Source organism: Symphalangus syndactylus, chromosome 11, assembly GCF_028878055.3.
Source record: "Symphalangus syndactylus isolate Jambi chromosome 11, NHGRI_mSymSyn1-v2.1_pri, whole genome shotgun sequence".
In the NCBI taxonomy this organism is placed as follows: domain Eukaryota; kingdom Metazoa; phylum Chordata; class Mammalia; order Primates; family Hylobatidae; genus Symphalangus; species Symphalangus syndactylus.
In genome coordinates, this window is record NC_072433.2 from 67,905,901 (window position 1) to 67,923,261 (window position 17,361).

General features: G+C 39.6%; 1 non-coding gene across 1 annotated transcript; it reads right to left on the minus strand.

Moving 5' to 3' along the window:
- Nucleotides 1-1,869: 1,869 nt before the first annotated feature.
- LOC129457988 (U6 spliceosomal RNA) lies at nucleotides 1,870-1,976 on the minus strand. Its single transcript, XR_008649503.1, has one exon. It is a non-coding gene; the product is annotated as a U6 spliceosomal RNA (small nuclear RNA).
- Between the last annotated feature and the right edge of the window lie 15,385 nt (nucleotides 1,977-17,361).

The window sequence follows — 17,361 nt, forward strand, 5'->3', positions numbered from 1 at the left end:
GCCTGGGTGACAGAGCAAGACTCTGTCTCAAAAACAGCCAACAACAGCAACAACAACAACAAAAAACTTAGGATTCTACAGAACTCAGGTTGAAAACCAGAGATCTAGAGTCCTAGACCATAGGGCCAAGAATCTGTATTTGTTACTCAAATTTCCTGGGCTTCAGAGGCAGTCCTTCTCACATCAGATTGTGTAAGGTTAAAAAAATTCTTTTAAGTCCTTTTTTTAAGCAACAGGGTCTTGCTCTGTCACCCGGGTTAGAGTGCAGTCACATGATCATAGCTCACTGCAGCCTTGAACTCCTGGGCAATCAAATGATTCTCCTGCCTCAGCCTCTTGAGTAGCCGGGACTATAGGCACACACCACCACACTCGGTTATTTATTTATTTATTTATTTATTTATTGTAGAGACAGGATCTCACTTTCTTGCCCAGGCTAGTCTTGAACTCCTGGCTTCAAGTGATTCTCCCCTCATGGCCTCCCAAATTGCTGGAATTACAAGTGTAAGCCACCTCAAATGGCCAAGTACATTTTTTAATGAAGGATTACCAATGCAACATAATATGTTGGAAAAAACTTGAAATCAGAGAACGTTCATTATTCTTACTATTAGTAGAAGGCATGCTATATACTACACACTCTGATAAGTACTTTATAAGTACTATCCAATTAAATTTTCTCCAAGAAGAGCTATTCTATGGAGTAGCTACTACTATTAGCCTTTCTTTCATGAGATGGAGTCTCACTATGTTGTCCAGGTTGGAGTGCAGTGGCTATTCACAGTTACAATCATCACACACTACAGCCTGGAACCCCTGAGCTCAAGTGATCCTCAGGCCTCTGCCTTCCAAGTAGCTGGGACTACAGGCATATGCCACGATGCCTGGCAGCCCTATTTTTTTAAATCAACTTTTATTTTAAGTTCTGGCGTACATGTGCAAGTTTGTTACATAGGTAAATGTGTGCCGTGGTGGTTGGCTGCACAGATCAACCCATCACCCAGGTATTAAGCCCAGCATCCATTAGCTGTTCTTCCTGATGCTCTCCCTCCACCGCAACCACCTCCAACAGTCCTCAGTGGTGTTGTTCCCCCCCATGTGTTCATGTGTTCTCATAGTTCAGCATCCACTTGCAGTATCTTGTTCCACTTGTGGAACACGAGGTGTTTGGTTTTCTGTACCTGCATTAGTTTGCTGAGGATAACGGCTTCCAGCTCCATCCCTGTCCCTGCAAAGGACATGATCTCATTCCTTTTTATGGCTGCATAGTATTCCATGATGTATATGCACCACATTTTCTTTATTCAGTCTACTGTTGATGGGCATTTGGGTTGATTCCATATCTTTGCTATTGTGAATAGTACTGCAATGAACATATGCGTGCATGTATCTTTATAATAGAATGATTTCTGTTCCTTCGGGTATATACCTAGTAATGAGATTGCTGGAGCAAATAGTATTTCTGTTTGTAGATCTTTGGGGAATCATGACACTGTTTTCCACAATAGTTGAACTAATCTCATTCCCACCAACAGTGTAGAAGTGTTTTTCTTCACAACTTCACCAGTATCTGTTGTTTCTTGTCTTTTTAATAATCGCCATTCTGACTGACATGAGATGGCATTGCATTGTGGTTTTGATTTGCATTTCTGTAATGATCAGTGATGTTGAGCTTTTTTTCATATGTTTGTTGGCTGCATGGATGTCTTCTTTTGAGAAGTGTCTCTGCATGTCCTTTGCCCACTTTTTAATGGAGTTGTTTGTTTTTTTCTTGTAAATTTGTTTAAGTTCCTTGTAGGCTCTGGATATTAGACCTTTGTCAGATGGATAGATTGCAAAAATTTTCTCTTACTCTGTAGGCTGTCTGTTAAAAATATGGAATGCTTCACGAATTTGCATGTCATCTTTGTGCAGGGTCCATGCTGATCTTCTCTGTATCTATCCAATTTTAGTATATATGCTGCCAAAGTGAACACGGCAGCCTTATTTTATAGGTGGAAATACTGAGGCTTGGAGTGGTTAATATACTTAAGGTCACACAAGCAGCAAGTGGTAGAGCTAGAATTCAACCCAAATTGTGGTGTTTTTTGGGTAGAAAATGAATATCTTCAATTTACATAGCATCTTGAATTGAGAAGCCTCAAGTTAATAAATGATGGTAACAACCACTGTTTTGATGATCCAGGGCCAATTCTGACTGCTGCTTGTAACATTTTCCACAAGTATGTGCCATAGAATTGCCTAGGAATTTCTATTTTAAGCTGTACATTTAAGTGGTGAGTTACTGACTACTGCTCTTTTTTCTGTTTTTATTTCTACATATTATTTTAGCCACTGATGCTAGACAACTTGAGAAATTTAGGGACTTATACTAATTGTTTTTCAAAAGAATATTTCTTAGAGTATAACTAAATTTTTAAAACGTATGTTTTTGTTTTTGTTTTTTTTTGAGACAGAGTCTCGCCCTGTCGCCCAGGCTAGAGTGCAATGGCGCAATCTCGGCTTACTGCAACCTTCGCCTCCCAGGTTCAAACGATTCTCCCGCCTCAGCCTCCTGAGTAGCTGGGATTACAGGCAGCTGCCACCATGCCCAGCTATTTTTTTGTATTTTTAATAGGAATGGGGTTTCACCATTTGGCCAGGATTGCCTCGAACTCCTGACCTTGTGATCTGCCCGCCTCAGCCTCCCAAAGTGCTGGGATTTCAGGCGTGAGCCACTGTGCCCAGCTGACCAAATTGTTTTTAATTAGAGTGTCTGCATACACTCCTGTACCATCATACTTATTTAATTTCTTTGGGAAAAATATTAGTACCAGAAATGATGTAATACTTTATGTGCCTATTCTCTTTATTTATGTTTTAATTCTATTTAATAAGTATTGTTGCTTACTAGTTCAAGCTCAAAAAGCATGCATAAAAAACCATATTTTAAAAATTTAGTTATACTGTAAGAAATTTTCTTTTGAAAAACAGTAAGTCCCTAAATTTCTCAAGTTCTCTAGCATCAGTGGCTAAAAACCATATTTTATGTATGCTTTTTGAGCTTGGACTAGTAAGCAGCAATATTTATTAAGTAGAATTAAAACATTAAGAGAATAGGCACATAAAATATTACATCATTTCTGGTACTAAATTTTTTCCCAAATAAATTAATAAGTATGATGGTATAGGAGTGTATTTAGACACTCTAATTAAAAACAATTTGGTCAGCCAGGTGTGGTGGCTCACACCTGTAATCCCAGCACACTGGGAGGCTGAGGTGGAAGGATCACTGGAGGTCAGGAGTTTGAGACCAGCCTGGCCAACATGGCGAAACCCCATCTCTACCAAAAATATAAAAAATTAGCCAGGAGGCTGAGGCAGGAGAATTAGTAATCCCAGCTACTCGGGAGGCTGAGGCAGGAGAATCACTTGAACCTGGGAGGCGGAGGTTGCAGTGAGCCGAGATTGCACCACTATACTCCAGTCTGGGTGACAGAGCGAGATTCTATCTAAAAAAAAAAAAAACCCAAAAACAAAAAACAATTTGGTGGCCTAGCATGGTGACTTCTGACTGTAATCTCAAGACTCTGGGAGGCCAAGGCAGGATTATCAGTTGAGTCCAGGAGTTTGAGACCAGCCGGGGCAACATAGACCCTGACTCTATTTAACAAAAGAAAACAATTTGGTATCACATTCTTTTTAAGAATGATTTGGGCTGGGCGCGGTGGCTCACGCTTGTAATCCCAGCACTTTGGGAGGCCGAGGCGGGCGGATCACGAGGTCAGGATATTGAGACCACGGTGAAACCCCGTCTCTACTAAAAATACAAAAAATTAGCCGGGCGCGGTGGCGGGCGCCTGTAGTCCCAGCTACTCGGAGAGGCTGAGGCAGGAGAATGGCGTGAACCCGGGAGGCGGAGCTTGCAGTGAGCCGAGATCGTGCCACTGCACTCCAGCCTGGGCGACAGAGCGAGACTCCGTCTCAAAAAAAAAAAAAGAATGATTTGAAATATAAAAAAGTATACTTTGTGTTCTAATAATGGAAGTAAAAATATTCTTATTCAGTCACTTTCTGTTTATAGAATATACAGCAAATATACTCTGTCAGCAAGTCTGTGGGGAAACAGGCTGTCTAATATATTAATCAATTCACTTTTCCTTTTGACCCAGTAATTCCACTTCTGAGAATTTATGCTACAGATACATCCATACATATAAGGAATGAAACAATATAAAATTTTTCATTGCAGAATTTTTTTAGGAGAAAAATACTGGAAACAATACAACTATTCAACAGCAGGAGATTGATTAAATAAATTATGGGTTATACATCCATAGAATGAAGTATTATACAACTATAAAGAGTGAAGGAGATAAACAGTATGGTTCATCAAAAAACAAAACTACCATATGACCCAGCAATTCCCATTTCTGGGTATATATCTGAAGGAATTGAAATCAGTATTTCAAAGAAATATCTGCACTCCCAAATTCATGCAGCATTATTCCCAATAGCCAGTGAAAAGGGTGCTGGGGTAAATAAGACAGGATTAGCTATTCTAGAGGCAGCACTCAATTATGAGAAGTTATGCAAAGTCTTTCCCAGAAGTAACTAAAAGTAAGATAGTATAAAAACAAACCCATCTGTTTAGTAATGAGTATATTTTATAGCCAATAAAATCTAGAAAATAATTTTATAATAAGTTCCACATGAAAACATTTGAAACTTTAAAAGGCATGGCCTAATATGGTGAACAGAATGTTTCTATTAAGTGGTAGAAATAGGAATTTGTTGGGAAAGTAAAAATTTATTGTTTATTGTTAAAATGAGTATTTTTAAAAAAGGATTTTTTTACCCCATTTTTTGTGAGTTAATCAGAACTAAATTCTACATATCTTCACTTTGCCTTGGGGGTAAGCAAAGATAATTAATGTAAAATTTTAAAAATTTAATTAATTTTAAATTATAATTGACATATAATAATTTTACATATTATGGGGTAGTGTGATGTTTCAATACATGCAGACATCATATACTTACCAGATCAGGGTAATTTTTATTAACTTCTGATCATCTTTGTTATTATAAGGGATCGGGGCACAGATATTTTTAGAACAGTAGATCATCTAAGAAATTTTTTCTCTTTGCCTTGAAATGTATAAGATTATGTTTTTTTTTTTTATTGGAGAGGTTTACAGAGTGCTTGTGTTTTACTTGACAATATACTATTATTTATTTGTTATTTCTTAACACATGGCAGCCAAGACTGGAAGGAATTGGCAACAGTGAATGCCAGGCAGCAGGGAGAAACCAGTGTGGAATATTAATTTGTCACGGAAAAATCCACAAGCTACAAATCTACATGTGTATATATGCAAGCGTTACCTGTGAAATTAGGCCAAATTTCTTCTGAGGATTTGTAACTATTGAAAACGAATGCCATTGTTCGAGAGTTTGACAGTAAAAAGGAGGAAGATAGGGTCGTATTTTATTTTCTATTTCAAACGAAATTTATTATTTCTCATTTGTGATTAATTCTCATTTGATATGCTGGCCTCAGCATTTCTTTGGCTTATGCTTATTTTTCTAGTTTCTTTGGACATGGAGCTTGAAAATAACATATAAACTGCGTGCATGCCTTTGTGTTTGTGGGCAAATAAAGCATTAGGGTGCCTTTTGGATTTAAAGCTTGCAGTGGCTGGGACGTGCTTCCATTATAACTCCTGTTCCTTTGCTAAAAGGGGCCACTTCTCTCAGGAAGCAGCTTACTCCATTCAAAACAGAGGTTCAGTAATTAGGTAAAGCAACAACTGCTTCATTTCTCCATTTTTTGTAGAATAAAGGAAAGTACCTGCTCTGTATTAACTTTATTGTGGTATTCAAAGGGTATTAAAATGTATTATTAATTTTAGATGACAGAATTAACTCATTAAATAATTTTGTTTCCATGGTTCAAGCGTACAAATAGTAGTTGGAATGACATTTACAAGCATGTACAGTTACTGATCTAACCAAGACACAATTGGTTCTGTTTGTACTTAATATTTCCTAAATTCATGTGTTTTTCATGTGACCCTGAAATTGCTATGTAAGGGTATAATAAAACCTACTGTGCTGATTAAAATCAAAAGGATATGCAAATATGGATTAATGTAATGACAGGCATGGAGCGAGTTAGGAAAGCGGATTAGGGCAGTGGAAAGCACTTGTAGCACACAGATGAAAGTGTGCAGCTGCACCTCACCATCTACTAGCTGTGCAACCCTGTTACTTAACATGTCGGAGCCTTAGCTTTCTCCTTTTATAAGCACGGAGTAGTAACTACCTTGCAGATTATAGTGAGGATTCCAGAAAATATTTTTGTAGTGTCTAGCTCCATACCAACACTTGATAGAGATTCACTAAAATGGAAGCTGCCATTTCTGGTTTTTAGAAGTAAATACTTAGGGTAGGATTCTACAAATATTTCACTTTTATAAAAGGTGGATAATTTTATTTTACACTTTTAGAGTAGATATGAAAGCAAATAAATATTAAGAATGCATTGGTAGGGGGGAAGTCTGGTTAAAAGCATAGATCTAAGAACAGGTATTAGCAGCATGTGGCAGGAATTTGAAAGGTGGCAGCATCATTGAAGGCCCAGGCAGGAAGACAGAACCAAGGTATCTTCATAGAAGAAATTCAAGGTGGGGACCTGGTCACAAAAGCGATGGGAGAGCTGAGAGGAATCAGAGGTCAGTGAGGCAGCAAAGGGTTTACAAATGTCAGGAAACTGCTATTGCTCCCAAGGTGGGAGGAACAAAGGAAGGAAGTGGTAGAAGCAGAGCTTAGGAAGCCTGGAGAGAGTTGGAACCATGGCAAAGGCTCAAGCCCGGCCTGAGATTCCACACAAAGCAGAGAGAGAGAAAGGAGGAGAAATACCCTGGCTTTCCCGCTTCCCCCTTCCCACTCCCCGATCTCCAGTCATTGCCTCCCACTGGTCAATTCTAACTAGAAACAAATTGTCAAAGAGGAACTGGTTTGGAAATGCAGTTTGCAGAGGTCAGTGCCCCGCAGTCCAGAGCAGAGTAAAGGAAGGGCAGAGAATGGGTCTGAGACCAAGTGGACAAATGACCAGCACAGTGACATTCACAGTTATTTTCTGAGGAATTGTTTGCATGTCCTGGGACAGGGTTACAAGGCAGGTGGTTTACTGCTTTTGCTTTTTTCCTTTCTTCACCATCAGTGCCTTCCCTCCCAGGATTTTGCACAGGGCAAGTCTAGGTACTGAGATCCAAAACTGTGATTAGACAAGAAGGAGGCTCATAGTTACCACAAGTTAGATTAGAGTATCTCTTCAAGTCCAGAGAAGGAAACTATGGCAGGAAAACACAAAGACAAGGAATGGCTTATTCTTCTAAGCAGATAAAATAGATTCTTCATTGGCAACAGATCGATAATCAATGTCAATGGGACAATCTGCAATAGACTAGAGATGATGGTGATGGGAACCAGATGGTGAAATGCTGATATATTGTGAAGGTGGAGTGAAGAGGATTTACTGATTGATCCGGTGCAAGCGTGAAAGGAAAAAACGAGTGGAGAATGACGCCCAAGTTTATGCTGAGCAACTGGAAGCCATCATTTATTCAGATGAGCAAACTGCAAGAGAGACGTTTTGGGGAGGATAGCAGTAATTTGGTTTTTTGATATGCCAAATTTTAAAACTTTTTGTTCTCAAAGGATCCTTTTCAAAACTGCCATTTTTATTATTTTTTAAAATGTAATGCAGGAGTCACACTACCAAAACCAGGGAAATTATTAAGTGAAAGTCTATACGTCCAAATGTGGAACCCCATCTTTCTTCCTTCCCTTGATTCTGAGAAAGCTGGCAGACAAGATTTACCCATTCACTGTTCCCCAACAGTTCCCCCAACTACAAGAGATTTGGATACTTACTACTCTTTGGGAAAATTTATTCACTCAAGAAAAAATTCCTTGCCGAGAACAGTGGCTCACACCTGTAATCTCAGCACTTTGGGAGGCCAAGGCAGGTGGATCACAAGGTCAGGAGTTTGAGACCAGCCTGGCCAACATGGTGAAAACCCATCTCTACTAAAAATACAAAAATTAGCTGGGCCCAGTCTGGGCAACAGAGCAAGACTCCACCTCAAAAAAAGAAAAGAAAAAAATTCCTACAGATACCAATAATTAGGGATTTCCCACAGGAGTATCTGAGTCCATAATCACTCCATAGTCATTCCCCACAAATTCACAAGCTCCACCTGAGAACTCCCACTAAAAAGTGAAATTCTCAAAGGAGGGAAATAAGGAAGGAGACCACCACTTCTCCTGCTGCCCTTCCCTCCCCCCGCCCCGACCCCTTCCCTAGTTTATAAGATAGGGAAAAAAGGGAGAAAGCAAAAAGTTGAAATGAAACAGAAATGAGATAAAAAGCTAGACGACCTTGGCGCCACCACCCGGCTCTGGTGGTTAAAATAATAATAATAATATTAACCCCTGACCTAAACTACTTGTGTTATCTGTAAATTCCAGACATTGTAGGAGAAAGCACTGCAAAACTTTCTGTTCTGTTAGCTGATGCATGTAGCCCCCAGTCACGTTCCCCACACTTGCTCGATCTATTATGATCCTTTCACGTGGACTCCTTAGAGTTGTAAGCCCTTAAAAGGGCCAGGAATTTCTTTTTCGGGGAGCTCAGCTCTTGAGATGTAAATCTGCCAAAGCTCCTGGCTGAATAAAGCCTCCTTCCTTCTTTAACCTGGTATCTGAGGAGTTTTGTCTGTAGCTCGTCCTGCTACACACACATGCACACTTCCAAGCATACTTTAATTACACATTGTATATATGAATGGACAGGCAAAAATCAGACTTAGCCTGGGCTCGGTGTTCCACCCTGGGAGATATAGAGGCCAGGATCCCACACCCACTCATCATCCTCAGAATTCAGTCAAGAATTATCCTGAGTTTATCTCTGACACCTGGTAAACACTATCTCAACAACAGTCAGAACTTCTGAAGAAGAGTAAAGAAGGAGCTGATATAATTGAAGATGTTCTCCAAATTGCCTTTGAGAAGCAATTGACAAAGAAAAAGAACCACGCACTAAAACTGGCACAAATGGATGAAATGTGTAAAAAGAAAATCAGAAAAGATAAATTGGAGATGCCTTAAAGGGGATGTAAAAGTATTTTTCTAATAATGATAATTAAATATAATGTCTTCTCATTAAACGTAAGTATATTTATTTCAGGTATGCTCAGTTTAAGCATTGTAATCTATAATGTTTCATTTATAATTGTGATCCATTAAACCATTTAGCGTCTCTGAATAAAATAAGAAAGAAGGTCATTGGAGGTCAGAGCTGCCAATGGTCTATTGTAATAATGAAATCATCTTTTCACATAGAGAGTAGAATCACTTCTTTATACTCTACTGTCTCATGTGAACAATACCAGATTTAGTTGGGGTGGAGGGGAGTAATGATAGCTGCATATAATTAAAGGACAACTCCCCAGAAAGAAGTAATATTGACAGTGTTGATGAAACACACCGTTGAATTTATTTATTTATTTGATTTATTTAGCCAATGCTGCATGTGTGAAATTCTGGAGGGAACATTTAAGGGTGAGATAAGATCATTTTGGCTTGAAAAATTTTACAAACTATTCCCATGAAAAATGAAATAGTACATGAGACAGTGGGTGGTGGAGAGAGGGAGTATGTGGAAACTGTACTCTATGCTCAATTTTTCCTATCAACCTAAAACTGCTTTAAAGCATAGTCTATTAATTTTTAGAATTGTATTTAATAAAATAGGCCTTTTTGGATACCTTTAGCCTTAGAAGCCTACCAAAATTTTATGGCAATTTCAGTTTTTGTGCATTGCTCTTTTCCTTCCTTCCTTCCTTCCTTCCTTCCTTCCTTCCTTCCTTCCTTCCTTCCTTCCTATTTTCTTTCTTTTCTTTCTCATCTTTCTCTTCTTTTCTTTCTGATGGAATCTCACTCTGTGGCCCAAGCTGGAGTGCAGTCGCATGATCTCGGCTCACTGCAACCTCCACCTCCCAGGCTCAAGCGATTCTCCTGCCTCACCCTCCCGAGTAGCTGGGATTACAGGCACCAGCCACCACACCCAGCTACTTTTTTGTATTTTAGTAGAGATGGGGTTTCACCATGTTGCCCAAGGTGGTCTCAAACTCCTGAGCTCAGGCAATCCACCTGCCTCGGCCTCCCAAAATGCTGGGATTACAGGAGGCGTGAGCCACTGCGCCCGGCCTTTGCATTGCATTTTCTAAGCAAAATATAAAAACAGCATGGGAGAATGACATTACAATTGAACAGGTTTTGCAATCTAAACAAAGCAGGTCATATTCTTTTTTTTTTTATTTTAGGTTAAGGGGTACATGTGCAGGTTTGTTGTAGAGGTAAAGTCGTGGGGGTTTGTTGTACAGATTATTTTGTCACCCAGTACTAAGCCTAGTATTCAATAGTTATTTTTTCTGCTCCTCTCCCTCCTCCCACCTTCCACTCTCAAGTAGGCCCCAGTGTCTGTTGTTCTCTTGTTTGTGTTCATGAATTCTGGTCATTTAGTTCCCACTTATAAGTGAGAACATGTGGTATTTGGTTTGCTGCTCCCAAAGCAGGTCATATTCTATAGAGACTGTGTTTTTGCTAAGTATTCAATACATAAAAACAATTCTAATTTTTTGAAATTAATTATTTATTTATTTTTAAGATAGAGTCTCTCTCTGTCGCCCAGCCTGGAATGCAGTGGTGCAAACATGGCTCGACCTCCTGGGCTCAAGGGATCCTCTAGCCTCAGCCTCCTGAACCACCATGCCCAGCTTATTTATTTATTTATTTATTTATTTATTTATAGAGATAGGGTCTCATTTTGTTGCCTAGGCTGGTCTCTAAATCCTGGGCTTAAGCAATTCTACTGCCTCAGCTTCCCAAAGTGCTGGGATTACAGGTGTTAGCAACTGTGCCCGGCCTTTTTATTTTATTTTACAGAATTCATGATGTGTAAATTAGTAATGCCAATCAAATAACAATTTAAATCAAATAACAATTTAAATATACAGGTGGTGGCTCATGCCTGTAATCCTAGCACTTTGGGAGGTCAAGGTGGGTGGATTGCCTGAGCTCAGGAGTTCGAGACCAGCCTGGACAACATGGTGAAACTCCGTCTCTACTAAAATACAAAAAATTAGCTGGGCATGGTGGTATGCACCTGTAATCCCAGCTACTCGAGAGGCTGAGGCAGGATAATTGCTTGAACCCAGGAAGTGAGCTGAGATCGTGTCATTGCACTCCAGCCTGGGCGAGGGAGCAAAATTAATTAATTAATTGATTAATTAATTTAAAAAATATATGTATTTGTGATTTTCAAGAAAGATTAAATTGAAGTTTAGAATATATTCAAATGTTTGTTGTTACAGTATTCAAATTCTGAGAAGATAATTCTAAATATCTTATTAAAATTTGTTAATCCTTTAGCCCTAATTCCAGTATTTCTTACGTGTTTACAATAACTGGAATGATACATTTCCTTTAACATTAAAAAAAAAAAGAGGCTGGGCGCCGTGGCTTACGCCTGTAATCCCAACATTTTGGGATGCCAAAGCGGGGACAGATCATGAGGTCAGGAGATCAAGACCATTCTGGCCAACATGATGAAACCCGGTCTCTACTAAAAATACAAAACTCAGCTGGGCGTGGTGGCACGCACCTGTAGCCCAGCTACTCAGGAGGCTGTGGCAGGAGAATCACTTGAACCCGGGAGGCGGAGGTTGCAGTGAGCCAAGACTGCACCACTGCACTCCAGCCTGGGTGACAGAGCGAGACTCCATCTCAAAAAAAAAAAGATACATGGCACAGTAGAAGGTATCTCTTTCCTTAAAAGATTTTTTTGTAACTTATCCTAAAGGAGATCTAGCTAGCCAGCTAGCTTCTATATGTTTACATACAGTAAAATAGAAACAGAAAATTAGCCATGAAAGAAGGTAAAAAGTCATCATAGAGGCTGTGAACTTAGTGTGATTGACCATTTGATTTGCCTCTTAACTTCCTGGCAGTCAGGACAAAACCAAATCAGAGTAGATTTCAGAAAGGAAGAAGCATACTTATTCCTCAAAACATGCATCATTCTTTCTGGCATTAAATTGCAATAGCAATTTCTGACAAAGGATTACAAGAGGCCATTGAGCAAGAAGATGACCTTCAGTGATTTTTTAATAACAAAAACAAGATCAAGTTTTATCTGACTTTCTCTTATAATGACTTTGGTAAAAGTTGAGCATATAACATTGAATCTTAATTCAGTACTGGTGACTTTTTTTTTTTTTGAGACGGAGTCTCACTCTGTTGCCCAGGTTGGAGTGCAGTGGCACAATCTCTGCTCACTGCAACCTCCACCTCCTGGGTTCAAGCAATTGTCCTGCCTCAGCCTCCCGAGTAGCTGGGTCTTCAGGCGCATGCCGCTTCGCCCGGCTAATTTTTTATATTTTTTAGTAGAGATGGGGTTTCACCACGTTGCCCAGGTTGGTCTGGAACTCCTGACCTCAAGTAATCCACCTGACTTGCCCTCCCAAAGTGCTGGGATTACATGTGTGAGCCACCATGTCTAGCTGAAATATAATTTAACCCAAAGAAAATACTTAGAATACCAAGGAAGACTATGGAAAATATTACCTTAGATGACTCCTCAAGAACTACTTCTTTCATCTGAGCTTTTAAGATAAAAATAAAGTCTGGGCCGGGCACGGTGGCTCCCGCCTGTAATCCCAGCACTTTGGGTGGCCAAGGCGGGCAGATCACTTGAGGTCAGGAGTTCTAGACCAGCCAGGCCAACATGGTGAAACTCCGTCTCTACTAAAAATACAAAAATTAGCCGGGCATGGTCGCACATGCCTCTAGTCCCAGCTACTCGGGAGGCAGAGACAGGAGAATTGCTTGAACTCAGGAGGCAGAGGTTGCAGTGAGCCAAGATTGTGCCACTGCACTCCAGCCTGGGCAACAGAATGAGACTCATCTCAATAAATAAATAAATAAATAAATAAAGTCTGAGGAAGACTCAGGAATGTTGGCATTCTGTGTAACTGATGAAGGCAGAGCCAGGAGCTTTGGAAAACAGATGGGGTCTGATTAACAGTGCTGAGGTAGGATAGAAGACCCTCATGTCTGCATATAAGTAGGTCATAGGAATAGGTATCAATATGCAAAGTCAGGGATTTTTCTTAAGAGGTAGACTTGGATTTCCCTTAACATTTGCATTACTCCTGACTTGCTATCTCAGTGTTCCACACCAGAATGTCCACAGCAATCATTTTGGTCCAAAAAAAAAAATTCAAAACAAATGTAGGCAAACTTCAATAATGTTCTGTGGAGGATAAAACTCTGAAAGGTATAGCTCAAAAATATTTCAGTTTTATTAAGGTATTTGAGGCATATTTGAATTATTAAACTCAATTATTCTCTCTCTTGTTATCACATCCTCACCATTACAATGGCCCCATGATGGGTGGAGTAGACCTTTTCATCCCTTAACTTGGGCTTAAGCTTATGACTTACTTCGGTCAATGAATGCCAAGGGCCTTGTAAGCACAGGTTTGAAATGAGCATTTGGGCTTGCCCTCTTCCTCTTCTGCCTTTTGCCATGAGAATGATATGCTGCTGGTCCAAGGAAGAGAAGAAATCTGAGGGGCAGCCTGGTGTGGTGGCACATGCCTATAGTGTCAGCTACTGGAGAGGCTGAGGCAGGAGGATTGCTTGAGTCCAGCAGTTCAAGGCTGTAGTGCACAATGATGGTGCCTGTGAATAGGTACTGTGCTTTAGCATAGGCAACACAGCAAGACTCTGTCTGGAAAGAGAAAGGAAGGAAGGAGAGAAAGAAAGAGAGAAGAGAGAGAGAGAAAGAGAGGAAGGGAGGGAGGGAGGGAGGGAGGGAGGGAGGGAGGGAGGGAGGGTAGTGTCAGCTACTGGAGAGGCTGAGGCAGGAGGATTGCTTGAGTCCAGCAGTTCAAGGCTGTAGTGCACAATGATGGTGCCTGTGAATAGGTACTGTGCTTTAGCATAGGCAACACAGCAAGACTCTGTCTGGAAAGAGAAAGGAAGGAAGGAGAGAAAGAAAGAGAGAAGAGAGAGAGAGAAAGAGAGGAAGGAAGGGAGGAATAAAAAAAGAGAGAGAGAGAGAAACAAAGAAAAAGAAAGAGAGAGAAAGAAAGAAGAAAGAAAGAAAGAAAGAAAGAAAGAAAGAAAGAAAGAAAGAAAGAAAGAAAGAAAGAAAAGAAAGAAAGAAAAATTCATGGATTAGATTTGGATCCAACCTACAGCTTGGAGCCAAGCCCAGCTGGGTCCAGCCTAGTTCAGCTTGAACCACTACAGATCCAAAGATGGATGAGCAAGAAACAAATGCTAATTGTTGTAAGTCACTGAGTTTTGCAGTGGTTTGTATGGAACATTATTATTGTAATAGCTGACTAATATGATATCGAAGTTTATAAAACAATTCATCTATATAAACATTTTTCCATTTCAAACAGTTTTCACCTTCTCTTTACAGATTTCTTAGGAATAAGACTTTGGTTATGACAATTTTGAGAAATGTTATGAATTAGGTTATATTAAATGTTTCCTTTTTAGACGGTAGAAATAGGTACACAGATTTCCTTTTTTAGACAGAGGAAATGGGTACCTAGTTGACCATTCACCGTTGATATGAATACCAGGTTGTCTGATTATTTTTCTTTTCTTTGTTTTTTTTTTTGAGACGGAGTCTTGCTCTGTCGCCCAGGCTGGAGTGCAGTGGCGCAATCTCGGCTCACTGTAAGCTCCGCCTCCCGGGTTCACGCCATTCTCCTGCCTCAGCCTCCCGAGTAGCTGGGACTACAGGCGCCCGCCACCATGCCCGGCTAATTTTTTGTATTTTTTAGTAGAGAAGGGGTTTCACTGTGGTCTCGATCTCCTGACTTCGTGATCCGTCCGCCTCGGCCTCCCAAAGTGCTGGGATTACAAGCGTGAGCCACCGCGCCCGGCCGTCTGATTATTTTTCTAACCATAGCTTCTTATGCAAGAAATAAAATAAGCATGTGAGCCTCATAATTATATTCTATTTAAGGATTAGATGAATTAGAGGGAGGGCATTTCCTTTGTCTACCACTTACATAGCATCCAAAGGAAAAAAGATTGCTGAATTTTTTTTTACTTTTAAATAAAAATATCTACTACTATAACAAGATGTGTCTTCTATGACAAATAATTCAAAGAGCAACCAGCATATGTGTTTGAGAGTGTGAGATATTGAACTAGCATTTATGGAGCACTTTCCATATGCCAGGCTCTGAACTAGATAAGGAAAATAAATCTCAGAAAAGACCAAACAGTCACCATGTGGAGAAAAAAGTCAAGATGCAAATCCAGGTCTTTCTGCTTCTGAAGCAACGATTCCAGATGAAGGTTTGTAGCCTATATTTAACACCAGGATTAACCCATTCAGACACATTTGTTGTGGTCTGTACAACTTTTTTTTTTTTTTTGATAATTTGAATAGTCAATATTTAAAAACCAGCTGACTGCATAAAGAAATCCAGATTTCTTAATAAACTGACAAAGGTGGCAACACTGGGCCTGGCCTGACAACTGTCACTCAAGCTAAGTCACGGAGGGTCCTTTAAGTAGGACCCAAGCCTTTTTAGTTGGAGGTTTTCTTGCATTACCTACTGGTAATACTGGTAATACTGGCTGGCTTCATGCATGTGAGTCATGGACAGTCCTACCGGCCTGCATGCTTAGAAGATACTTGTGCTTGGTTTAATGTTCTGCTATGACTATCTTGAAATTCATTAAAATTCTTGATCAAGGAGTCACAAATTTTTATTTTGCACTAGGTCCTGCCAATAGACCTTTGCATATACAAGCTCTGCCCTAAAATTCTTGCTTTTTTCTTTACCTTGTGCTACTTGTCTTACCTTTACTAAAAGTTTCCTCATCAATTTAGCAATGAATTAATATTAGTTCATTCCTATCTATTTTTCAGGGGGATCAGATTTTATGGGGCCTGAAGCTGAAATAATTTGGAAGGTTTTCTTTTAAAAATATATAATTACAAAAGTTAATATTTATTTAAAATAATAAAAGAAGACTGGGAGTGGTGGCTCATGCCTGTAATCCCAGCACTTTGGGAGGCTGAGGGGGGAGGATCGCCAGGAGTTCAAGAGCAGCCTTGGCAACAGAGCAAGACTGTCTCTACAGAAAAGTTAAAAAAAAAAAATTAGCCTGGTATGGAGGCACATGCCTGTAGTTCCAGCTACTCAGGAGGCTGAGGTGGGAGGATGGCTTGAGCCAGGGAGTTTGAGGCTGCAGTGAGTTCTGATCACACCACTGCACTCCAGCACGGGTGACAGAGCAAGACTTTATCTCAAAAAAAAAAAAAAAGGATGTTGTCATTTTTCTTATTTATTTATTTATTTATTTATTTATCTATTTTTGCATGTTATATAATTTATTCGTGTTAGCATTCAGACAGTTTAAGGTGGGGAAGATGATTTGCAGAATCCACTACAAGGTAGAACAGAAAATCATATTGGAAAGGACGGTACATCTGGTGCAGACTGGCAGTGGTACGATTCCAAACAAATGTCAGACGAGAGCGCTTCATGCGGAGAAACTGAAAATAAAAATTTAAAGCTTCATGAGGCAAGATATGTTCTAATTTAAAACACTAAGAAATAGTACCATTAGTTTATTTTCTAAATTCTCAATGAAATTAGCTGGGGGTGGTGGTGCACACCTGTAATCCCAGCTACTCAGGAAGCTGAGGCAGGAGAATCGCTTGAACCTGGGAGGCGGAAGTTAAAATGAGCTGAGATTGTGCCACTGCACTCCAGCCTGGTCAACAGAGCCAGAGTCCTTCTCTAAATAAATAAATAAATAAATCCTCAATGATATGTAGAGAATATGTCTGGGAAACAGTAGACACCTAATTATTTATATTGAATGACAGTTTAAGGGACAAAAGATTAAAATTACAATTATAGGCTATAATAATAGCTATAATAACTTTTTTCTCAGTATGGTTGTATGGTTTATGGTTTACTGATAAGTTCACACATTTTTAAGTTTCTGTGCATTTTGATGAACAATAAAGAAGTGCCTTTAGCTAATCAAAGACAAGTTAGTCACTTGCTCAGGCACGGAAGGAAAAAAAAGCTACTGCAACACAGAATAAAGAAATTGTTCAAGGGAAAGTTTTTAATTCAAAACCACTGCCATAAAACTTCAAAATACTATGTTTTACATGATCTTTTTTATTCAAATTCCCAAATTTTTACTCCCAAGGGCTGTATTGGTTTAATCCAAAATCTCTTATGTCAAACTGCA